This window comes from Sinocyclocheilus grahami, unplaced genomic scaffold (genome assembly GCF_001515645.1).
Source record: "Sinocyclocheilus grahami isolate Dianchi unplaced genomic scaffold, SAMN03320097.WGS_v1.1 scaffold1002.1, whole genome shotgun sequence".
Taxonomy (NCBI): Eukaryota; Metazoa; Chordata; class Actinopteri; order Cypriniformes; family Cyprinidae; genus Sinocyclocheilus; species Sinocyclocheilus grahami.
The window spans coordinates 339346-346687 of record NW_015506181.1 but is presented as its reverse complement, the minus strand read 5'-3'; the positions used below and the strand labels follow the sequence as shown (position 1 = coordinate 346687).

General features: G+C 37.1%; 1 long non-coding RNA gene across 1 annotated transcript in view; it reads left to right on the top strand.

The window, feature by feature from the left end:
- The window catches only part of LOC107565465 (uncharacterized), a 24497-nt gene that overhangs the window by 2033 nt on the left and 15122 nt on the right, over window positions 1–7342 (top strand). Inside the window, exon 2 of the long non-coding RNA XR_001606378.1 lies at window positions 395–400. This is a non-coding gene — a long non-coding RNA (uncharacterized lncRNA). The remainder of the gene's footprint in view (window positions 1–394; window positions 401–7342) is intronic.

Here is a 7342-nt window from a genome sequence, read left to right as displayed (position 1 = left end):
CATATATATATGTAGCCGGGTAAGGTATAGACCAGGTATGATTGGCTGATGTCATGCCAGCCTGTGAACCTATCAGTGTCCCTACTCCTTTTTGATTGGTTAACATGGTTTAAATCCTATGAACCTATCAGTGTTGGCATTTGATAATATAAAAAGGGAAGGGTTTGATTACTCACGATGCATCATCCTTGGTACTAGACCTTTTGTGGAAGGATGTCATTATGAACAAGGGATGGGGCTTGGTGCAGCCTCCTATTGTGTTTTAGCAGTGAAGCCTTTTTCAGCATGCTAGTGGCCGTGGTCTTGCGTGATGAGCTACCATGCATTTTGCTACATGGTATATCTCTCTCGGTTTAACTGCACATCCAGGGGGTTTCCAGTAACTTGGTTGGAGATGACTGTACATCAGAGATGTGACTGCACTGCTGCTTTGTTTGTAGTGTTTGTTGGATGACCGTTTTAACTTTGTCTGTCTTGGTCTTATTTTGGTTAACTTGGTTTGTATGGGTTTTCTTTTATTCATCCATGAGCAGCCATTCATTAACTTGAGTGTGAGTTAGCAGGGAGGCAAGTAAAATATTTGGCCTTGGTCGGCCATTTTGTTCCTCCCTTTGGTGCAGATGACTGTTCTTTTATTGTTTTTCTTTGTACAAGTATTTGTTGAATCTGTGTATATGGACTCTTTTTGGAGTAGATTGTTCTGTTGTGGTATAAAAGTGAGTTATGTGTTTTGAAGTTAACCATGTTGTTATTTAGGAGTAGAAACTTAAAGAGGGGGTTGTAGTCTTTTAGTGTGTCCACATGGAGTGCGGTGCTTAACCAATTGTATTGTTTTCACAACTGTGTGGTGTGGGGATGGTGTGAGGTAAAAATCCAAAAGGCCCCCGCTGGCCAATTCTCTCCTACTGGTCATTTCTGTAACTGGTAGATTTGTGTATCTGATTTGATTAAGATTGTGTATAAAAACCAATGTGTTAAACGGTTTCATTTGTGTATAAATAAATGGCTTAACTTTTATACTTTGCCTATGTCTCCATGCTCACCCTGCCTTTGGCAATGAACCTGTGTGCCCTTGTATAGGGTTATGTCCCGGTATATGCCGGGTGGCGTAGTTGATTTGTATCCATTGTTGTTGGTAATTTCCCCTACCTGTTCACTCATTGCTGTGTGTGTGTGTGTGTGTGTGTGGATGAATGGACACGAAGACATAAACAGGCTTTAATCATCCACAAGGGTAATATCCAGACAGGGCAGGTAGAGACACAAGAGATTAGACACGAAAGACCCAACCAAAACGCACTGAACAGACAGAAACTTAAATACACCGGCAGATGAGGAGAATTGACAAGACACAGGTGAACCAAATGACATAATCAGACACGAGGGAAAACTGGGTCAATGAACACATGAGGAATGAAAACACAATAAAAAAAGTCCAAAGTATGACCGTATGTATGGTGGCTGAGAGAGCTCAACGTACTGCAGCTTAAAAACCACATGCAACACCATAAAATTAAGAAAACAACTTTGTCTGTTTGATAACATAGGTGCTGCAAATACTTCATGTTTCAGAAGGATCCCTACAAGTGACAAAACATGGCTAGGACATTGTGTCTAATCGATCACCTGCAAGGTGAGTTTTTGTTTATTTTAACATTAGCATCTGTATCTGCAAGCACACGTGTAGTCAAACTGATGAAGAGTTTTTCCTTATTTGCTGGTGCTTTTTCAATTTGCATGTGATTTCTTCAGTTGCAGCGCGTTGAGCTCTCTTGGCCACCGTAGTTAAGACTGTCACAATCGCACCAGTGTAAAGATGCATGCAAGCAGATAATTCACCAGAGACACTTTTAATGTACTAAAAAAAGATACACAAGTAACCCCCTCCCCCTTCAAAAAAACAAAAAAACTAATCAAAAGTGAGATCTCTTTAACATCTCAAATATTTCTCCTTGATAGAAATGAGGTTACTCTAAGATCAAATGGAGACATGCTTGAGTCTGCTTCTTCTTCTTCAAAGTCTAACACTCTCACAATGGTCTCCTTTAAAGTTTGGAAGAGATCTCAACAACAGCACACACTGTGCTTAGATTTTTCAGCTAGAGACTCTGATGGTCTCATATGTGTCTCCTTTAAAGTGCCTTTTGTCATGTGCTGTGCTGTTTCCAAACCACACAGCAATACAGCAAGTTAGCGCACTCTCCACAGTGCATCTGTAAAAGTTTTGTGTGTATATGAGAAGTAAATGTGGCTTGTATCCTTTTGAGTTTTGTTCTTTTAAGGTAGTCTGGCAAGACCAGCCTCCACAAGAACACAGGACCAATTTTTACATTCTGGGAATTGAGAAACAGCCCTATAACTGTTCAAATTTGACTCGCACAAATGTCCTTCTCTGTGCTATTTCGCCTCCGGAACAAACTGGTGTGTGCTGCGTTCAGGGCCGGCGTTATGAAGGGCTGTGGGAGGCAACAACCCTTACCCAAACTATTCCTCCAGCTCAGTCAAGATGAACGTGAACAAGGATATTAATGATGAAACAGACCTTTTCTGCTCTCACACATTATGTAACAACTAACATTTTTTAAAGAGACTGATGCAGTTAACCAAAACACTTATTTGTGTATTTTTTTTTTAATGGTCTACAGCGATGGAGCTGTTATCACATGCAGAAAGCCCAGGTGCTGTGCCTTCATTTGGCAGATGCAGCCTTTACCATCAGACAACGATTGTAAAATTATTTTAGAGCTCCTTGGATTCAACCCACTTTCCTTTTGTGGGAACATTTGGATGTATCCTGCAATGCAACTAATTCAGGTTTTGCTACACTTGTGCTGATATTGGTCCCCATAGGCTAAACCTGTACACACAAATATGTTTACTTAGCTATCTAAAGGGGACATTACATAGTCTTTTATTGCTTTTACATACAGTTTATTATAAACACTTTACACACACCCTTGACCCTAACAGAAAGTTTTCTATATTTTATTTATATTGATTTATTTATAGATTGTTTTTACAATCTATAATTTGTCCCCAAGGTCCACAAAATATGTTAGAGTAGATGTACACACATACACACACACACACACACACACACACACACACAGTTTTCCACTTTCTAAGAATCAACATCTTTTTTCTTTTTTTTCTTGGTTAATGCTCTTTCCTTGTGGGTTGTTTTGCTAGAACTCTGTGTATTTGATTTTACATTCCTGTAATGTTTGCACAGGGGAGAGACCTCAGAACTCAGTTTGGGCATTCAGATTAGCTGGTAATGTCTGCACAACTCTGGTTATAACCCTTCCAAACACATTAACAAGTCTATGAGAACTCTAGGAATTCTTAATATAGAAAGAGTATGTACAATCATCAATCATTTTTAAGTTTTTCTTCAGTTTTGAGAGTCACTTTTAGTGTCATCGGTATCATGTATGACTTTATTTTGTGGCTGAGGAAGTTGGAATGTTTGACGTTACTGTATTTGATGTTTTCACAGTTGCCGGTCAAGTTGTCAATCCATTGACAGTTGTCATGATTTAACTTCCTCCAAGGTCAAAGCTGCAAGACAGCATATCTCTTTGAATTGGCGGATTTCACATAATTATGTGAATTTTGTCTTCATAACAGTGAGCACTGGTGTTTGTCTAACATGAACGTTTTGAATTTGTGGTCTCTGTTGTCCCACATGATGCTTACCCTTACGAAAAAGAAGTTTATTCAAGTGTGCTATTAGTATACTTCTTTTAAACTAAAAATAGGAAAGTATACTTTGTCTACTTTTTATGTACTTCTCAGAAATGGGCTTTATGTACTTCTCAGAAATATACTTAAAATGACATTTAAGTATACTTGACTTATACTTAGAAAAAGTCTAAATATATTTTAGCTATAATTGTGCTCCTAGAATCCGTGTTTTCATTGTTATACTGTAGGGGGCGCTAGTACACATCTTCTGTACAGAATTTCCCAAAAAACACAAGTGAAGAAGAAACCGAAACAACAGATGCTTCCACATGTATTCTAACAGGATCATCAGACATAAAACAGCATCATAACTGTGCAACGTTATGGACTAAAATGTCGACCAATGAAGAGGTAATAATAACTGTCAAACTTTGGGGTGTTGATAAACTTTATCTACAGTTTGATTATCATTCTGAATCTGAATCCAATTCATAGTCTTTTTTCAGCTTTTTGTTCAAAATGTTGTTTATTTCTTAATTTTTTATTTATGAAACTTATCCACATTCAAGTGTTTAAAAAAAGAATGCATGAAGCTAGAATAAAATGTTTTTGTTTACAAGCAGATACCCTGTTCTTTTGATGTTTTGCATGTTCAGATATTCATGTAACAAAATATATACAAATTAATACCTAAATAGGGACATAGTAGCATACTTAAAGTATGATGTAAAGTTCACTTAAAGAAAACTTACGAGTATACTTGCAGTATAAAACTACTAAACTAGTAGTTTACTGAGACTATACTTCAAAGTGTACTAAAAATGCTACTGCAAGTATTTAATTAGTAAACTATCAGTATAAGTTCCCTTTTAGTATAGTTGCAGTACAAACTAAACATTTTGATATAAACTAGTTGTGTACTTAAAGTTTACTACTGTTATACTTAAAGTATACTTAAAAGTATACTTTTATGTACTAGAAAGTACACTTACAAGTATACTACTAGTACACTGATATTTGGATACTTACTACATAAAGTATACTTAAAAATATACTTGAACTTTACTTAAGTATACCTACTAAAATGAACTTGAAGTATACTACTTTTTGGTAAGGGTACCTCATAGGCAGAGACTCAATATAATCCAACACACCTCTCTGCTTTAAAATGATCTACCAGCATAACCACTTTCTAAAATTGTCAGCAGTTGTCAACAGTTGTGCTATTTTAGGGAATCCTGCAGCTGGAGTAGAGGCAGGATGTGGGCTTTATTGCCATTTGAGGTTGGTTATTTTTGGCATACGTTTTTGCAGACACTATTTAAACTATGCTATTATAATATTTCCTAATATTTTATTAACAGGCTTACAAGTCATGTAATTTCACATTCTACAAATTCCCCTGTTTGTGACTTTTTGTTTCATGAATTTGCTCATAGGCATTCTATTAGTTTGCTAGTGCATTCTTCTTATAACAGTTTTATACCAGAGTAAAGACACACAATCCAGTTAATATTGTTTAAATGTTCTTTATTTTTTATTGTTATATGTACTTATCTGTTAGGGTTGTATTGCATGTTGTACTGCTGGCAGTTAGTTGTCCTCCATCTTCCTTGTATACATACTTCCGGATTAGAGAGGATGGTGGAAGATACCACCAAAATAAATGTTGCTTTGTTATTTTCTATTATTTATTAAATGTGATTTTGGTTCATCAAAAGGAAGGATGATGAAATATTGGTGATGAAATATTGAATGTTTTTTTTTTATTATTTGTTGTGACACAGGGAGTGGTCCATTCCAAAGAGCAGGGCTTCCTAAAGGAAAAAGGATCTTTATACTTGTTCTCTATACTGGCCCAGCAGACCTTGCATGGGACACAATGTGAGAGAAAGAAGAAGAGAAAAGGTTTTAGGCCCTGGGATCCTGGCCAAAGATAAGTTATCCCCAATCCAGACCTGTGACTGTTGCACCTTAGAAAGATCTACTGGTGCTCGACATTTCTTGAAGGCCCAAGAGCAGAGGCATGAAGGTTTTCTCCAAGAGGTCAGGGGGTTACAGAAGTACATGCAGCAAGCTCCAATGACAGCAGAGATGACAATTCGTACATCCAAGCCAGCCACTGCTAGAACCACAGAAAGTTCAAGAATTGACCTTGCTACCCCAACCCCAATTCATCAAGTTACCCCGATGACTATCAGACCTGCACCTTGTAACCCAACAACAATGTCTACATTGAACCACCTGTCTCTGTCCAACAGTCCGAATACTAAAACCAGCAACCAGCCAGTTCTTGCTCAGGGGATGTTCTTTAAGATGCCCACATACCAACCAGGGTAGTACATACTCCTGAACTTGGAAGTGTCCTGCATTTAAAGTCACACCAGAGATGTTCAGCTGGGATTAGGACTTGGCTTTATGCAGACCAGTCAAGCTCTTCCACACTGACTGAATCAATCTTTTTATTTTTTTTTTAACCTTGCCGTATACACAGAGGCATTGTGTTAGAATAGAAAATGGTCCTAGAAGCACACAATTCCCTAGAATATCATTATATGTTTTTTAATGTTTTTTTTTACTAAAAATTAGAAATTACTAAAGTAGTCAAACCTGTTCATTAGAAGGGGGTGTCCCAATACTTTTGGCAATATAGTGTACAAGCCAGCCTAGCTATTCAAAATCTTTGTCTGCAATTTAATAATATTGACCTATTACTTTTGCTATTGCTTTTGACCATTAGGTATGAGTAATATAATTAATTCAGAACCTGTTTTATGGACATAGACTTTCTGTGCCACACTATTCTGCTGATATGGAATGAGTTTGACTACTTAATCTATAGACTATATTAACTATACTATAGACTATAGACTAGACTATATTAATAGAAATGCTTCACTGGGGCAAACAAAAAAATCCTAAAATAATAAATAGGATACCCCATAGCAGCATTTCCAGCAGTATCCAACATTTCTCAATCATGATCTTACTCAGCTAAATGTGACTATTAGCTTAACAGCTGTATTCCTTGTTTGCTAGCTAGCTATGCACATATAGCATACAATGTTAAAAATGTTCTACATTATGAACCTTAACCCAAAACCGTTAGCTTCATACACTGTAGATAATTGTGACCCTGCCTGTGGAAACCCAGCTAGAGTATTTTTTTTAAAACAGTGGATGAGTAACACTCCTTGATTTGCTTACTAAATGCCTCCTTTGAGATAATTTTGACAGACATGTTTATTGTGTATTATTTTCAATGTGTTTATTGCCAAGTTTAGTGTGGCAAAATAGAAGTGCAGCTGTAATTCGCGTGCAGTGTATCTGGTTGTCATGACAACCTCACTCGCCTCCTGCTGCTGCTCTGTGTAATCAGAGTGAATTTGTAGATTTTCTATAGCAAAACTAAAATGTGTTTAAAAGTGCGACTGACCAAATCATCCGGCTCGGTTTGCCCCCCTCGAACTCGAAGACATCTCTAATTTGGCAGTTGACCATCTGATCTCACTCAGTTACTCTAGGCTACGTGGGACGGGACGAAACCATGCAGCAAATGGGGGAGATAATTTTGCATGAAATGCAGAAATAAGCCGTCATTTTGTTTTATTTGTAACTCTTTGGTAGATACATTTATAATTTCTATTACATTACT